The sequence below is a fragment of the Leptonychotes weddellii genome, chromosome 2, assembly GCF_054177405.1.
Source record: "Leptonychotes weddellii isolate Sample4059 chromosome 2, ASM5417740v2, whole genome shotgun sequence".
Taxonomy (NCBI): Eukaryota; Metazoa; Chordata; class Mammalia; order Carnivora; family Phocidae; genus Leptonychotes; species Leptonychotes weddellii.
Window position 1 is genome coordinate 111,555,384 of NC_138370.1, and position 19,655 is coordinate 111,575,038.

The 19,655-nt window shown below is 34.9% G+C and overlaps 1 protein-coding gene across 9 annotated transcripts in view; it reads right to left on the reverse strand.

Moving 5' to 3' along the window:
• Positions 1–201: 201 nt before the first annotated feature.
• The window catches only part of CCSER1 (coiled-coil serine rich protein 1), a 474,700-nt gene continuing 455,246 nt past the window's right edge, over positions 202–19,655 (reverse strand). For 8 of the 9 annotated variants that reach the window (XM_081812135.1, XM_081812140.1, XM_081812138.1 and 5 more), the window contains one exon: positions 202–426. The gene's annotated coding sequence lies outside the window, so the exon portion shown is untranslated. The remainder of the gene's footprint in view (positions 427–19,655) is intronic. The other variant, XM_081812134.1, reaches the window with a different exon arrangement.

Genomic DNA, 19,655 nt, shown 5'->3' on the forward strand with positions numbered 1-19,655 from the left:
TTATATATATGCATATATATATACACATATTTGTAGTCTCCAAGATGATTCATCTACCCCAAGTTTGCTGAATCAGAGTAAGAACAGAATAGCGGCAGGTCACCTAGCACCTATATTGGGACATCATAAAGACAGGGAAAAGCTTGCTTCACACTTGCTCAACAGCTTTTAGCACTAGTAGTTCAGTCAAATATAAAAACTTAAGAAATAATTTATTTTTATTCAGGCTAGTGTGAACAGTAGTGGACACGCAGACTTTTGCTTTCTTAAGGCAATACTTAAAAATCGTGAACATTTTGACATTTCTTCCCTTTATTTTCCAAGAGGGCAAAAGCAAAAAGAAATTTCTAAAAATCCATTGTTTTCCTGAGTTCTGTGAAGTCTGTCCAATTTTCACTTCTCAATTCAGTCCAAGGTAAATCCGTGCTAACATGTGGGACAGAATATAAATATACATATTATAATGTATCAGATTATATATACTAACATGAAAGTCTTTAAGCACATCATTCATATCAAAATAGGTCAGCAAAAGCAGAAAAACTGGCCTAACCATATAATAAACACTAACATTCAAAATCACAAAATTGAGTTCATAATAATTAAACTAAAAAAGTACTGATATGATTTCTTTTGTGGGTGTGTGTTCTTTATTCATTTGTTTACTTATTTATGCAAGTATAATTGACATATCGTGTTATTAGTTTTAAGTATGCAATATAATAATTCAAAAATTCTATGATTTCTCATATTTGATGAATCTATAAAATAAACTTGGCTATAATGCGCTATATAATAAACATTGACAATATATGATATTCTACAACATACTATTTTTTCTTCTACATTTAGAGAGCACACTCTCAACATGTGATTAAAAAACATTTTTAATGTATTTTGGTTAGTAATTCCCCTAGAAAAATATCACCCCTCTTTTTTCTTCCTTAAATATTTAAACACAAATTGTCACCAGGTTAAAGTAAGACTTCACTATAGGTAACAGTTTATAAATAATAGTTTACATTTGTTCATTTGTTTTGACAACCTCTCTTTCTCTGGAAACTCATTTAATCCTCATCACAATTCTATGAGGTAAACACTATTAATAATTACCACTTCAAAACAAGGAAACTGTGATATAAAAGGTTGAAATAACTTGCTCCAAGTCATACAGAGAGTATATGGCAGAATGGGATTTGAACCCAGGCAGTTTGGTTTCAGAGACTGTGCATCTATATTTGCTAAGCATATGTTACACTTTCTAAACTACCCACTGAAAAATAGCCATAATAATATAAGACTGGGGCACCTGGGTGGTTCAGTCAGTTAAGCACCTGCCTTTGGCTCAGGTCATAATCTCAGGGGTCCTGGGATCCAGCCCTGTGTCTGGTTCCCTGCTCAGTGGGGAGCCTGCTTCTTCCTCTCCCTCCCCCTCTATTCCTCCCCCACCCATGCTTTCCCTCTCTCTCTAATAAATAAATACAATCTTTAAAAAACATAATGTAAGACAAAAACATTTTGTTCCTAATTGCAATAAAGAAACTGCTTTGCTTTCATCTGAATCAGTATTCCCTGATATTTCCTGGGGGTAACTTAATCCACACACGTAATAGTTTGTACACAACCTCTAATCCTTATAAAAAGCAACCACTACTCACTTATAGACAGCACACTTTCTTACAGGCTGTAAGGAAAGAAGAGAAACCTGAAGGAGACATGGTCAAAAGGCATCATTCAAGATATCAAGGATGTGACCTCAAAGCAACCTCCAGACTGCCTGTAGTTTAAAAGTATTAAAAAATTGAGTGATCGTAATGATATATTCTTAAAAGTCAATTATAATTTTTGTGTGGTAATAAAACCATGCCCTCAGTAGTTCCCTAGGTAGTGGGACAGTTTCTTCCCACTAGAAGTTTCCTGACTGCTTCCTTCTTCCTACTCTCTCCCTTCCTCCTCGCTTCCTTTCATACTTCTCTATGTGCTTTTTATAAGGATTATCTCTTCATTCATGATCAGACTTGACAGTTGTCTCTTCATCATTCTGTAGTTAGCATATCTATCTCCAACACGAAGCCTGAATCCCAGATAATGTACAATCTGCTGTGGGATTTGAAACTGTAGAACTATGTCAGAAGTCAGAGTAAATGATTCCCCTGGGGCCGAAGGAGCGTCACCATGAGCAGTGTAAGGACAAGTAAAAATTAAAAGTAAGAGGCTTAAGTCCCCCAGTGAAAATAATAGAAGGGATTTCTCTTCCTTCCATTTTCTTGGAGAATTTACTTTAGTAAACTTATCATTGTAGTACTTTTTCCTGTTTCTGAAATCTATATAAATCTTTTTGTAAGCTAGATAGACCTTTTGTCAGCTTTAAGACCCAGGGTCTTCTTTCTCAGAGATCTGGGGGCCATCTCTTTGAAAGGCAGGCATCAAGGGAAATAGCACCCTATCCGCTGGTTTCCATGGGAGAGTAGTTGCCCAACCTTTCAGGCACCTTTCTCAAAGCTGCAAAACTACCTCATGCCATAAAAGATATGAAAAGTTTGTTTCTCTCCCGGATAAAGCCTATTAATTAACATAGATGGTCACACCAATTACCAGGTAAATTCAGGATGAACTATGTGTGACAAATATGATGCTGTCAAGTTTCCTTTACTGGAGGACTAGATGTGGTTTATTTTGTAAACATGCACATGATGGATTGTATCTACTTGACTACATAAAAGAGTGAGATTTCTATCTTTGTGCTCTCTTTGTGGATTGCCTGTGATATGCTTCACATTCTGGTTTAATGCTTACTCAATAATAAAAGTGTTTTCTTTCTCTGTTGCCTTTGTACAGAGGATCTCTGAGTTGGGAACATATTTTGTTTTTTAATTCTATTTTCCCAACAGCAGGGTATATGTGCTGAAGCCAGCAAGGCGTTTTGTGCTCTTTATTGGGACTCTCAGGAGTTCATGTGTTGTTTTCAAATGCTGACGATCCAGATCATGGTTTAATTATTTTAAGTTTGGAGATAAGTGGCAACTGGATAAATGAGATGTTATTACACATGTCATGTCAGAGGCACAGCTTTGTGGGCATATATAGTTTACATCACATTCCACAGAAGTAAGATATTCCATACAGTTGAATTTTTCAGAGAAGTGAGGCTTAAAGTTTTAAGTTTAAAAATATCCATTATTATTATTATTACTACTACTATTATTATTTGCTGAGTACACTTAAAAAATATGTAAGCAACAAGTAGCAAGAGTTGAGTCCTTCTTTGCCCTTCTATAATAGTTGAATATAGTACTTTAACACATAACCTATTACACATAAATATGGATATACTTGACTACTGCCCCCAGAGATGCTGGTATCTTCCTGAATAAGGAAGGAGGTTATAGTGTTTGTGTGTTTCCTTTCTTTCTTTTTTTTTTAACCTCTACCAGTTCACTGTTCATTTTCAGTAGTTAATAGGTACTTGCTAATTGTTTAATGACTGAACATTGTGTTTGTGTGGGGGGTGTGTGTGTGTGGGTGTGAGATTAAATATAGGTATGCTGTTGATTGCTCAATAATGTATTCTGAACACTTTGGGTGCTGTCTGCCCATACCCCTTTATTAGGTCTAGCTACTATGAGTGTTAGCTGCAAAAGGTTCATAGCTGCTTCCTATGAGATTACCAGCTCCTTACCCCAAAATCAATAACTGATACATACAGGTTCAAAACACTAGCCTCTCTGCCTCAAGGTGGGACCAACTATATGGGAAAAGTGATGCTACAGAGTCTCCTGTCTCCATCTGATCAGGCAGAATATAGTCTCTAGCTGACATCCACTTTCATGCTTATAGACTTCCTCCATCCTTTCTAACGTCCTTCACTCCGTTATCTTGAGGAAACAAAATATTGGAGATAATATAATGAACAACTATGCTTTTAGACATCTTCCTCTGGTATTTTCTATTTGTATATTTATAAAAATATTCCTTATTAGAGTTTACTATATTGTTATTATATTATACATTTTATATACTATTCTTCCACTTACTATTTCCATTGTCTATCTGCAACATAAAAAGAGAGTTTTGACTGGCAAATTTTTGGTAATGCCTCCCTTCTTATCCTCTATTCCGCTTTGCTTCTCTCTATTCTGCTTTGCATTTCCCTATTTCTTACTGTACCTTTGACAATTGTTATGTATGTGTATGATTTACCCCTTTAGTTGTATTAGTACCTTAAGGCAGAAACTAAATTGAATACTTTTTACATCCTTTAAAATGGTTAATACAGTGTCTTATACATATCAATTAAAAAATGCAGTCCAATCAAAATACGCTAAAGTGATAGTATTATGAGTTATGAATTGAAAAAGTTAATCTAAAAACACAATGACCAAAATCACAATTACCAATCACTTGATATCTGACATCAATATTCTTTGGAAGTGCTTTAATCTATTGACATTAACTATTTTAATCAAGATGTATTTAAAAACACATCTCTTCTAACATCCCCTGTAAATAATTTTTATATCCTTTTGAAATCATTTTTAAAAAATCAGATTTAGCATCAAATACTCTAATGCATTTAAAATATTTTCTTTGTAAAATAATAAATTAGAATGAATTCTTAACATCCAACTCATGTAGCATAAAAAAAGAGCATCTAAGAGGTTTCAAATTGTCAATTGTACAGTTTAAACTAATCCTAAATGGCAATAGGCTAGCATTTTAGGAAATGCCTCCTTATCTTAAAAACTTTTTACTCTGCTACAAATTGAACTGTACAAGGGTAATTCTCCATGGAAGGGTGCTTGGAGGAGAAAGCTAGAAAAGCGATGGACAGTTTTCCAATAACAGAAGTGACAGCATATTTCTTCTGCCTCTATAGAGGTGACAGTAGATATTTATTGTGACTACTATACCTAGAAAATCATTTGACGCCTTTGTTTTTAATGACAAATACATTTCTCGAGAGTATTACGTCTAGATCATGGCTCTTTTTATTAAAGAAAAAACAATCCTTCAGGCAACTTTACTTTACTTGGATTGGCATTTTTATATCTACCAAAATCACTTAAAACTGTGACCTATTTTCCTATCAACTATGTTGATGCAGCTCCACGAGAACACACAAGCAATAATATACACTTCTCTAAGGTTAATATTGTGTTTCTTAGGAAGCACAATTGAACCAAAGTGACATAAAATTATTCAGTTTAGCACAGATCTCTAGTCTGAAAAACAGTGTATCTTGCATGCTCCATAATACTTAAATCTTATATAAGTAGGTAAAAGAATTGTATAAGTGGCCATTAAACAGCTACAGCTAACAGCTACAAATGCTTACAATGGGCCATGTACTCATTTGGTCTTCAAAACTACCAAATTGAAACAGTTACTACTGTCATCATTTCCATTTTGGGGCTGAAGAATCTGAGGCACAGAGAATTTAAGCAACTTGGGCACAATTACAAGGCCCAGACTGAAACCCATACACACCGGAGCCACAGTTTGTATTCTTAACCTTACATACTGACTCTCATAAGACATGACAAATAATGAGGGAAACAAATGACTGACTTGGATCAGACATGCTCTAGACTTTGCAGTCACTAAAATCTGCTTGGTACCAACTCTACCACCCACCACTGAAGACCATGAAGTTTTCAGCTACTGGACTTCCTTTGCTGACCACTTAGTAACTACTGAAAGAAATGCATCCACTTTCAAGGGATCATTAGATTTCTTATCTTCTTGGCAAATCTGTAGTCAACTCAATTCCCTTTCCCTTCACCCCTACTTTCTGTCGATTTTCTCCAATGCTTCCATCCCCATGATGAAATTTGTGTTCTCTCTCCCGATCCATTCCCGATTGTGCTTCTCTCTCAAATTCTCTATTTTATCCCTAGAAACACTGTTCCATTGCAAAAGAACTCCTCAACGTCATAAACTGTGAGAACACCCAGTTTATCATTTGACCTATCTGAAACCTGACTCTCTCCCAAGCACTTAGATTTTCCTGTGTTCTCTCAGTTAGAGGTATCTCTTTTTCAGCACTTGATAGGGCACTCCAGGGCAACTTCCTGATTAACACCCCTCCATAGTCTGCAATATTTCTCTAATCTGTGAGGCTCATGTCTCCCTCTCCCCATTCTTGTGTCTATTAACTGCCAAACCTCTAGGTTATCACTTTTCATTTACTGGAGACTTTTTCATTTGACTTCAGTTTTTCTCTCCACTACAACCCTGTCATCATTTGAGTGACTTCAATGTCCAAATATATCTAAACAACCACCAAGCCACTAAGTTCTTTGATCTCTTTATCTGCCATGAAATTCCCATCCCCTGTGGTAGGCAGAACTCTGGCCCCCTGAACTATGCCTATGGTGTCAAGCCTATGAATATGTTACACCACATGGCAAAGGGATTCTGTCAATGCAGTTAAAATTACTCATCAGTTGGTTTTAAGATAGAGAGATTATCCCATATTACCTCCATAAACCCAATATAATCACAAGGGCTCTGAAGAGCAGAGCTTTTTCCCAGATAAAAGCAGAAATGGAGATATGGCAGGAGGGAAGTCAGAGATCTACAACGGGGAAGAAGGACTGCTAGCGCCGCTGGAGGCGGCAACTTTCAATGTGACAAGGAATGTACGAGCCCTTAAGTTGCTAAGAATGGTTTCTGCTCACAGCCAGCAAGGAAATGGGAACCTCAGCCCTGTAGCTACAAAGAAATGAATTCTGCCATCAACCTGAGGAGCTTAGAAATGGATTTCCTCTCCTCTTCCTCCTCACCCTCAGAACCTGCAGATAAGAGCCCAGGCTGCTGACACCTTGATTTTTGCCTTATGAAACCTATAACAGAAGAACCAGACAAATATCCACTCCAGACTTCTGACCTACAGAATTGTGACATAATAAATTCGTGCTGCTGAGTTTGTGGTGATTTGCTACAGCAGCAGTAGAAAACTAATATACCACTGCTTTCTAAACAACTTGCCTCAATGCCTTTAGAATGGTAATTCCCTCATTCAGAAATACTCCTCTCTCACCCCTAAGTCTCAGCATGTTTCAGTTCTCAGAATCCCTCCCTCTCCCCGGATTAGTGCTAAATGTCCCAAAGTTCAGACAATACACAACATACTTGATACTTACAAGTATTTGTTTAATGTTTTTCTTCCTTGTTATTTTGCTACGAGCCATACTACGGCTTGTAGCCACACTCTACGCCACCACCTAGAGGAGTACTTGAATTTAGTAGCCATTCAATAAAATTATATTGGATAATATTTTAATAAAAAGATAAGAGAAATGGAAAAATAAATTCACTGATCATAAACACGAATTTGGTAAGATTCATTTTTAATGTAATAATCTCGGCAAAGATCTACTTTGTCATAGCCCACAATTCAGTAAAAGCATGCTATTTTATGCCAAAAATGTAATTAATGTTTCAGTTTCTGAGGCAACTTTACAAATAGACACGTATCAATCATCCAAGTGTATAAACTTATGGGATTATTTTATTGTTATTATAATAATTAATATAAACCATATGGTAGGATAAAAAGATACAAAACACGGTGCTAATAAATTCTATCAACAAAATTGCTTTAAGCTTTTAGCAAAAAAAAAAAATTCCTTTTCCATCTGTATATAACATGAATTTATCCCATGTTTATGCTGTGTGAATGCATTCCCAAGTTAAGATAAATTTATGATTGAAAGTTTATTTTTTTAAGATTTTATTTATTTATTTGACACAGAGAGAGACAGTAAGAGAGGGAACACAAGCAGGGGAAGTGGGGGGAGAAGCAGGCTTCCCGCAGAGCAGGGAGCCCGATGCAGGGCTCGATCCCAGGACCCTGGCATCATGACCTGAGCCGAAGGCAGACGCTTAATGACTGAGCCACCCAGGTGCCCCAATGATTGAAAGTTTAAAGGAAACACACTAATCACAAAATTACATCATTACATTAAGTCCCATTTTGAATTGCTTGCCATCTAGCTGGAAATTTGTAATTAAATGAGAAATCAGACAACACTGTATTCATTTTGTATTTCTATTATATTCATAACATTACTATTTTTAAAATTAATCCTGTGACTCCTAAAAGTTAATTTCAAAATGAATGTCATAAATTAGTTCTGTGCACAGAATCCTTTGTAAACTGAGTTTTCATTTTTATTTATATATATTTAATCTCTGAACTGGAAAACCAATTCCTATCTTTAAAATGGTGGTAGTGCACAAGAAACTTATATTCTTAGGCATTAGTTTTGCTTCCAAACAACTAGAAAATAACATTAGAAATTTTGTAACTGAAATTGGAAATATTCATTCTTGACATCTGGATATAAGTCTCAATAATAACATTATTATTTTATCTTGGTCATACAAAATAACTAATAGCTAAACATCTGCTGCTCATCAATATTGCTATGGGAAATAAAATAATTGGCAAGTTATGTCTTAAATTTGACTTACATATCTTTAAAATATGTTAAAATAAATATTTTAAAAATTTTGAAAAACAGTATAATTTAGTAATTCTCAACTGGTTCTGAACATCCAAATCATTGATATTTTAAAGGTTCACCAGGTGATTTTTATGTAGAGCCATAATACTTATATATTACAAATATTTTGGCTTTGGAACCAAGCAGGCATGTTCTAATCTAGGTTTTACCACATATTGCCCGGGTAACTTGACCAAAACAGTGAACCTGATTGCACCTCAATTTACTCATCTATAAAGTAAAGATAATGCGATCTACATTAAAAAAAAAAAACAACTACTAAGAATTAAAAGAAAAAGAAGTATAGAATGTTCCCAAGTATCTACCAAAACAATTTTTGTTTTTCGTTTTTTTCTCCTTTAGGTTTCAAATGGTGACACACTAATACACTAACAAAGTACTACATATGAAAAGGCACAGGGTGTTTATTTTAGTTTCCTGGCAAAAATCAGAAAATCAATGCAAAATGATTATCCTAATATCCTCTTTCATAGGAACAAAAGAATGCCAAGCTACTGCCAATTAGGAATCTCAATTTCTGAAATAAATATTCTATTCTTTAAGGTATTAGAATATGATTTTGGTGCCTGAGAATTTCTAAGGAATAATAATAATAATACTGCCAAAGAAAGAAAACATGATTTAAGGGGAATCCTGGATCCTGAGATACTAGACCCTGAGTTAGATACAGTGATATCACTTCAATGCCTAACTTGTAGCTTCAAGAGTACCAGGGACAGCAGGTAGGTCTAAGAGTAATAGATTTAGTAAGACTACTGACTTTCATCAAAATTCTTTTTCCTGGGGCACCTGCCTGGCTCAGTCAGTACAAGATGTGACTCTTGATTTTGGGGTTGTGAGTTAGAGCCCCAGGTTGGGGGTAGAGTTTGCTTAAAAAACCTTTTTTCCTAAAAATAGGTTTTTAATTATTTAAAATTTATTTTCTTTCCTAGTTACATACATTAGATACATGGAAATAAAAGTCAAATTCAGTCTAGATACTGTGCACTTTACAAGATTCTTCCAATAATCCCATTTGAATGCATGTTAAACACTTTGGAAGAGTGCATTTAATATGCCTAATATAGTAGACTAAAAAACATTCATGTTTCTTTCTTTTTTTAAATTTAATCACAGAATGATACAATTAGAAAATCTTACATCAATTAGTATAATGAGTAAAAAAATAGATGCAAAAATTATATATATATATATATATTTTTTTTTAACGTGGAATTGAAGCAAAGCTACTTTTTTCAGTTTACTCAACAAGGCAATACATTTTCTGATATTTCCTGCATTGTGTTTAGTAACATTTTTAAATTCCATATTGCTAAACTTATTTTATAAAGATTTTATTCTATTTACTTATTTTAGAGAGAGAGCACATGAGTGAGCAAGGGGAGAAGCAGTAGGAGAGGGAGAAGGAATCTCAAGCAGACTCTGCACTGAGTACAGAATCCAATGCGGCTCTCAATCTCAGGACCCTGAAATCATGACCTGAGCTGAAACCAAGAGTCAGACACTTAACCGACGGAGCCACCCAAGCATCCCAAAACCTGTATTTTATAAAGAACAAAAAGCAGGTACATAAAATTTCTGGGTTTTCATAATTTTCACTAAGACCAGTCACAAAGATCACACATGGGACACATTGATATTTTAGGAAATTTTGGAGTTAACCCACAACCTTTTTCTAACCTGTGCCAGAGTTTAATAACCATCATTTAGCACTGGGAAGTTCTCCTTTGGAGCCAACATATTATCATAACATGCTATAGTTAAGTCCATTTCACTGAATATTGTGTTTCAATCTTCTCTCTTTTTGGTTAAATAATCCCTATTAGTTTAATTTCTTCTCATAGAAAGCATTTCCATTGTGTCTTCTATTTTATTCTCCCATTACCTTTCTAGTAAATACCCACAAACATATCTGCTAATTCTCCCCTGGGAGCTGCAGAAAAGCAACTGCGGACTCTTGAAACATAGAAGGGGAAAAAAAAAAAAAAGATCTGCAAAACTCTGTTCCAATTGGGATTCTTGTGATTAATAGGATAAAGGTATAACTGACTGCCAACTATTCTAAATGCTAAAGCAGCTTTAAAAATCACACAACAAAGGAACAAGGAAAAAAGATGAACAAACAAACCATCAAAGGGTGCTATCTAGGCAATTTACAATTTGTTTAGAGTTAAGGGAAGAAAGTGATACAGGAATGAAAGTGGTTATCACTCTATTTAAATAATGAATGATCGTAAGAGATACAGTATATCAGAAATCAAGTGAATGTTGCTTCCTTTATTTTAATCACCATGAGAAGTGCTGACTTACTTATTCCAAGAAAGTAGCAACAATACCTGCTACCTTATTGAACAGTCAGGTTTTTTATATACAGTTATATTATTTACTCCGCATCTTAAAACTGAAGGCAATTATTAATATACTATATTACATCTAAAAGATTGGAAGGGTATATTGTATGGATGGAGGTTTCTGTGATTTGTCCTGAATGACCAACCACCCTGACCTGCAATACCAGGCAGGCTAAAGAATGTTGTTTGTGAGACTTGTGCTGCGTAAGTGACCTTGGGATCCTGATTAGTTGACATTAGCTGGCCTCCAGGTCAGAACTGGCCCTTCTGCATAAATTTTGCCTTGCATCCCCTCTGCCTCCAGGCAGGTGGGGCTGGTCCCCACCCAATGGAATCCAGGGGGGAAAGCAAGCACATACAGCCCAGGCTTCCTGAAGATATAAAGACATGACAACATAGAAATGTATTTCGCTCCAAACTGCATGTAGACAAACAAATGTTTAACTTCAGACCCTGTCATTTGCCCTATAAATACGACCCTTATGGGGATGGTCAGTTGGAAGTCTCCCCTGAGCGGAGGAACACTCAGCCCAGGCCTCTCAATTGGAATTCCAGTCTGGCTGTCTCAGAGGGGCTTCCCCAGCTAACGAGGTTGAATGTTGTAAGTATCCAATTTGATGTAACTCTGTCTTATTCTTCTTTACTGCTTACTGTTGCCCTCATCTTATGTGTAGATTTCCCTTTTCTTCTGTTTCTATTGGAGTTTTGTAACACTAATAAAGTGTTCTTTCCTCTTCAAAACTGAGAGTACGGCTGCTGTGAATCTTTTCTCCAGAACAAAGGGCTCTGCTAGACTGGATTGGACAGCAATCCACTTGTACATGCAACAGCTTTCATCTATTATTTCTACTTCGGGTCAAAACTTTCTGACTGCTTTAAAATTCACCTAAAGCCCATTTTAGAAAGAAGTTAGAAATAACAAATATTAATTTATTTTATCATAAATCCTATAAATTTAGGTAAAAATATTAGTTAATGCTACCCTTATTTTCCTACTTTAATAGGGCCAACAAAATTGGCATATATCATTTTATGACTTATACAGCTTGCATGACTTATATGACAACATAGTTATCAGGTAAGACATAATCTGAAGAATAACATATATCAATTTGGTATGTTCCTATGGCATATTTTCCTTAATATCTTCAGAAGTTTTATTATTTCTCCATTAAAGATGAAATTTTGAAATGTTAAAATAGCCAATTTATTATGTATACCTAAAGACTATTCGGATTCAAGCATGTTCAGTACATTTCCCCCAACAGTTTATTATGAAAGATATAAAATATAAATAAAAGGTAAAAGAATTATATGGTGAATACATACATACTTATCCCTAATTCTACAATTTAAGATTCTGTTATAGCTGCTGCATGATACGTAGATGAATATGTATATGTATATATTCATCTATCTTTCCCTCTATCCAGCTATTAATCCATCTTTTCTCTGATACATTTCAAAGTAAATAATATATATTAGTACATGTCGTATATCAGTATACTGAACTATTAAACACTTCAGAAGGCATATCATTAACTAGAGTTCATTATTTGCTTACAATTTTTAAAGTAAAATTTACATACAATGACATATATGTGTCTCAAGTTGTACCAAGTGAATACTTTTTAACTTTTCATTAAAAATCCGGACAGCAAGAATAAACAGTTAAAATTATATAATTGGCTAAAAAATACATTAAGAAGAGCAATTTTTTTAAAAGTTCAAATACTATATAAAGGGATAATGGAAATGTACTGACCATAGAAAAAAGGCTAGTTGGGTAATAAAAGTCATTATACAGTGACAGAAAAAAATACCCAGCTCGCTACATGAATCATACTCATAGTTAAAATAATGAAAAAGTTATAACAATAATAAATTGTTGAGCTCACAGTAAAAACTTTGGAAGTATTATACTACTGGTGGTGGTGGTGATGGTCATAATGAAAAATATCACAATTTTTTTCAGTGACTAATATGTTCTTTGCATGTATCTCATTTAATTTTATGAAGCAGATTCTATTCTAATCCACAGGAAGAAAGAAAAGTTACCCACTCTGGGTTACCCACTTTTTTTTTTTTTTTAAAGATTTTATTTATTTATTTGAGAGAGAGAGAGTGAGAGACAGAGAGCACGAGAGGGAAGAGGGCAGAGGGAGAAGCAGACCCCCTGCTGAGCAGGGAGCCCGATGCGGGACTCGATCCCGGGACTCCAGGATCATGACCTGAGCCGAAGGCAGTCGCTTAATCAACTGAGCCACCCAGGCACCCAGGGTTACCCACTTTTTAAGTGGTAGAACTGAGATTCATATTTAGACAGTCCCATCTAGAACTGAAACTCAACTGGGCACTAGGAAGAGTATTTCATTTGCCTAAATATTTGTTGGCTTCTTCGGTAGCCTGTGCTAACAAGGTATAAATAAGAAGAGAATGCTCTCCCAGAAATCCTTTACACTGGGATCATTTTAGAAACCTGCTATGACTCAACCAGTCCAACCATAACATTAATTTAGGAGTTGGTCTTTATTGTCACCTAAACTCTGAAAAAAGGCCGATCATGTCTTTCCTTATTTTGAGAGTCAAACTCAACAACAGAAGGATTGTACATACTATCTTTTTCTATATTACTGAACTTACATACAGAGGCCAAGAACATAAAAAGGCAAATATCATATTTATATTTGTGTATATATACATATATACACACACACATATATATATAATACACTAAGAACTCTTCAATATAGCTATTTGGGCTCAAATTACTTAAGACTATATAATTACAGATGGTACCACATATTCAAGATTTCTAATCTGTGAAGTGCTGTGAAGAATAAGATTTTGTGGGGGCGACTGGGTGGCTCAGTCAGTTAAGCATCTGCCTTTGGCTCAGGTCATGATCCTGGCTCAGGTCCTGGGATTGAGCCCTGCATTGGGCTCCCTGCTTAGTGGAGAGCCTGCTTCTCCTTCTCCCACTCCCCCTGCTTGTGCTCTCTCTCTCTTCTGTTAAATGAATAAATAAAATCTTAAAAAAAAAAAGATTTTGTGGTCCCACACTAAATTATATGTCTCATAAAGAAAATATCCACTGTCAATCTATTTAAATGTTTATTACCTCCTTTAATGTGCAACTTTAATTTGAGTTAGCATGTCTTTTTTCAGTTATTCCTAGAGGAGAATTAGAGAGAATTATTTACATAAATATGGTTGACAGTGGGGATAACCTGCTGCTAATTCAAGAATATTACTCCAAATTTCAGAAAGAGAAACACTACTGGTTTGACAGTAATCTATGCACTAGTCAACTGGGGGTTCAAACAAATTCAGATAATGGCAGACCAGCTGTTTAACTCTGTTCACAGTTCTGTGACTTAGTTAAAAGTTCAGTGAACAAAATTGGTTTTGTTTGGATTATATAAATAAGTAATATAGTTTCAAGTTACAAGTAACATTTGTCTCCTGGCATTTCTTTCATTGTTGAACTATTTTCTGTTTTAAAATAATTTGCCCAAATTATGAAAAACGGATTTTGTCTGTAATAAAGAATATGATGGAATTGGGACAGTGAAAACAAAAACTACCATTAAATTTTTGTTACATATGAAAATAATTATGTTTTGAATGTTTTTTATAAAAAAAACTTAAATCCGAGACAATAAGGTTATCCTCCAATAGGAACAGAAGAAACAGATACATAATAAATAATTTTAGTTCTTTTTTATATGGTCCTGGTGGATTAGAGCAGAAATTCACAAGTTATATTCTGGAAAGGGTCAGGCAGTGAACATGTTAGGCTTTTTAGGACATAAGTCTTTGTCACAACTATACAACTCAGTCTCAAGTCTGTCCAACTCAGTCTCAAGTCTGTCTTTGTAGCAGGAAAGCAGCCACAGACAATATGTAACCAATTCACTATGGCTATTCTCCAACAAAATTTTATTTATAAAAACAGATGACAGGATATATTTGGCACATAGGTCATCATTCTCAAATTCCTGGATTAGATCGATACTTCTATTAAGAAAAACTAGAAAAGTCTGACCAAATAACAAATCTGTTTGGAGACCTCACAAGGCTACTAAGGTAGCCTTGAAAATTCAACATGAGATTACAGGAAAAAAAACAAAAACAAAAACAAAAAACAGAAGCCCAGAGGAATTTAAAAAAAAAACAAACTTCAGGCCCCAAATGCTGTCACTTAGATGCAGTTTCCACACGGGGGCTTAATACCCAAACTAATTGAAGTTTCAAAGACACTTAACTACAGAGAATAAACTGATGGTTACCAGACTGGAGGTGGGTAGGGGAATGGGTTAAATTGGTGATAGGGAGTAAGGACTGCACTTGTGATAAGCACTGGGTGTTGTATGCAAGTGTTGAATCACTAAATTGTACACCTGAAACTGATATTACACTGTATATTAATTAAATGGAACTTAAATTAAAAAAACAAAAAAACAATTGCAGTTTCAACCTCCCCAAGAAAGGCGGCCTTAAGCCTATCAGTCATGAATTTTTTTCTTTCCATCAGCACCTATGAGTTTGTCACCTGGTTCCTCACCATCCTCCACAGAAAAATGAGGTAATCTGCATGATAAGACACCTGTTTCCTTGTTTTTTCCTTTAGCAAACAGCCTCTCTGGAACAATCCTCTTCTTCTGCTAATAACTTTCTTGCCCCTACTCTCCATCTATGAAAACCTTCCATTTTGTACAACTTCTCAAAGTGCCTTTCTACTTGCTAGACTGGGTGCTGATTCATGAATAATTTAATAAAGCCAATTATATCTTCAAATTTACTGGATTTAATTTTGTTATTTAACAGAAGTAAATACGGACCTTTGGTGCTACTTTTATCCTTGCAGTCTTTGACAATTTAATATATGTTTGGTTTCTGTCTTGATTTCCTGGCACTCAGCTCTTAACACACTGGAATTCTCCCACGTGATAAGTATCTTTTTGTATGCTAATAAGATGGTGGGTGGTTGGGGGCTTCCACATAGCCTCAGGATGAAAGTTATTTGCCAGTGGAACCAACCATGTGGAACTTTCAGTCCCATACTCCAATCTTCAGGAAAGAAAATGTGGCTGGAAATTGACTTAATCACCAGTGACCCATGATTCAGTCACTCCTGCTTAATAAGACCTTTATAAAAAACAAAGCTAAAGGCATTTGGGATTTGGAAAGTTTCTAGGTTGGTGAATGCATACAGTGCTGTGAGGGTGGCATGCCTGGAGAGTTCCACACTCCTTCCTCCATACCTAGCCCTGTGCATCATTTTTGTCTGACTGTTCCTGAGTTGTATCCTTTTATAATAAACCAGGAATATTGTAAATAAACTGCTTTCCTCAGTTCTATAAGCCATTCTAGCAAATTACCAAACACAAAGAGGAGGCTGTGGGAATCTCTAATTTATAGCTAGACAGTCAGAAGCATAGGGACTACCTGGACTTGAGATTGAAATGTGAGCAGTCTGGTGAGACTAAGTTCTTATCCTGTGAGATCTGATGCTAACTCCAGGTAGACTGTGTCAGAATCAAATTGAACACTCAGTTGGTGTGTGCAGAGAATTGGAGAATTGGTAGGTCTAGGGAAAATTCCCATATCCCTGGTGCCATAAATATTGAGTGTGGTGGTAGTAGACAGTAGAGGAAGAAATAGAGTTTGTCCTTTAAGGATCACTTGCCAATTTGAAACCAAAATCTGAGAAGTTGAGTAGGAAGCAGTGTCTGAGAATAAGAGATCTTAAGTAGAGTCAACTACAGTGAGTAGTTTTCTTAATGAGTGCATTAAGAAAATAACACTGGAATTCAGATCACACAAGAAGAAGAGGTCCTGAGGAAACTCCTGGCTTCCCTTCCATTGGTAACCTCACTAAGTTCCCGATGACTCACATCCTTCTTAGAATCACTCCAGTCCCTGGTTGGATTGAAATTAAGTGCCTAGATCTTAACTACCTGAAAAAGTAAAATCTTTCTGCCAGAAGTTAATAAAATCAAGAGCCTCAAAACTACTCCTGTCATTTAATTTAACATTAACAAGTCTACCTGGAGAGAGAACTGAGTAAGTAAATAATAAGGAAAAAGCCAGGTAATATAAACAGACCCAAAGGAGATCCAGATATAGACTTAAAACACATTAACTTTAACATAACTGTAATTAATATGTTCAAGAAATTACATGGCAAGATGGAAAATTTCAGCAAAGAATTAAAGATTATGATACAAAATCAATGGGCTGAAAGGTGTAATAATTAAAATTTAATATCACTAGATGAGGTCAACATTAGATTCCATAGAGAAGAGAAAATTAGTGAAGTGAAATATGGGTCAGAAGAAAATATTCAGAATAAAACATGGAGAGGATAAACAATGGTAATACAGACAAAAAGTATAAGAGACATATAGTATATGGTGAAACATCAATACTTATATAATTGGAATCCTAAAATTAAAGAAAAAGAGAGAGATAGAGAAAGAGAGAGAGGTAATATACACAGAAACAATATTTAATCTAGCCATAAGAACAAACAGAAAAAAAAATACCATACAAAGATATATCAAACTACTAAAAGCCTAAGTAAAAGAAACAGAAAATGTGAACAGACCAATTACTAGTAAAAAACTAAGTTGGTAATCAAAAAATTAAAAACAAACAAAAGTTCAGCAAGTGGATTTGTAAATGAATTCTACTAAACACTTAAAAAAAGAGTTAACAGCTATTTTCTTCCAACTATGCTAAAAATAGAAGTGGAAGAAAAGCTTCCAAATACATTCTGTGAGGACAGCATCACCCTGATATTAAAAACATCAAAAAGAAAAAAGAAAACCACAGACCAATACCCCTGATGAACATACATGCAAAAGTCCTCAACAAAATACTAGCAAATCACATTCAAAAATACATTAAAAGGATCATTCACCACAATTAAGTGGGATTTATTCTGAAGATACAAGGATGCTGCAATATTCTCAAATCAACCAATGTAATACACCACATAACAACATGAAGGATAGGGGTGCCTGGGTGGCTCAGATGGTTAAGTGTCTGGCTTCGGCTTGGGTCATATATCTCCAGGTCCTGGGATCAAGCCCTGCATCTGGCTCTCTGCTCAGCTGAGAGCCTGCTTCTCCCTCTGCCTGCCTCTCCCCCTGTTTGTGCTCTCTCTATGTCTCTCTCAAATGAATAAGTAAAATCTTTAAAAAAAAAAAAACATGAAGGATAAAAATCATATGATCATCTCAAGATCCAGAAAAAGCACTGGAAAAAATTCAATATCACTTCATGATAAAAATGCTAAACAAAGTATGTTTATAAAGAATATACCTCAATATAATAAAGGCCATGTATGACAAACCCACAGCTAACATCATACTCAATGGGGAAAAAGTGAGAGCTTTTCCTCTGAGATCAGAAACAGGACAAATATGTCCATTTTCACTTTTATTCAACATAGTACTGGAAGTCTTAGCCATAGCAATCAGACAAGAAAAAGAAATAAAAGCCATCCAAATTGGTAAGGGAGAAGTTAAACTCCCTATTTGCAAATGACGTGGTACTATACATAGAAAAGTCAAAAAACTCCATCAAAACACTACTGTAACTGATGAATGAATTCAGTAAAGTTGCAGGGTACAAAATTAATATATAGAAATCTGCTGTGATTCTATAAACTAATAACAAAGTAATAGAGAAAGTAAAAAAAAATCATATTTATAATTTTACCAAAAAAAATGAAATACTTATGAATAAACTTAAAGAGATGAAAGACCTACACTATGAAAACTATAAAACACTGATGAAAGAAATTGAAGATGGCAGGAAAAAATGGAAAGACATACCATGTTCATGGGTTTAAATAATTACTATTTCTAAAATGTCCATATTACCTAAAGCAATCTAGAGATTCAGTGCAATCCCCATAAAAATATTGAAGTAGTCTTCACAGAACTAGAACAAATAATACTAAAATTTGTATAGAACCACAGAAGACCTCAAATAGTCAAAGCAATCTTGAGAAAGAACAAAGCTGGAGATATCACAATCCCAGATTTCAAGAAATACCACTAAGCTATAATAATCAAAACAATATAGTACTGGCACAAAATCATACACATAGAACAGTAGAAAAGAACATAGAGCCTGGAATTAAACCCACATTTATATGGTCACATAATCTACAATAAAAGAGGCAAATACAGTGAGAAAAGTACAGTCTCTTCAATAAATACTGTTGGGAAAACTGGATAGCTACTTGCAAAAAATGAAACTGGAACACTTTCTTACACCATGCACAAAAATAAACTCAAAATGGATTAAAGACCTAAATATGAAACTTGAAACCATAAAACTCCTAGAAGAAAACATAGACAGTAATCTATCTGACATTGGCCTTAGCAACATTTTTCTACATATGTCTCCTCAGGGAAAAAACAAAAACAAAAATAAATTATTGGGACTACACAAAATAAAAGGCTTCTGCACAACAAAGGGAATCACCAACAAAATAAAAAGGCAACCTACTGATGGGAAAAGATCGTTGCCCAAATGATACATCCAATATGGCGTTAATAACCAAAATATATAAGGAACTTATAGAATTCAATACAAAAAAAAAAATCCAATTAAAAATATGCAGAGGACCTGAATAAACATTTTTCAAGAGAAGAAATTTAGATGGCCAACAGACACATGGAAAGATGCTCAAAAGCATTAATTGTGAGGAAAATGCAAATCAAAACTGCAATGAAATACCACCTCCACCAGT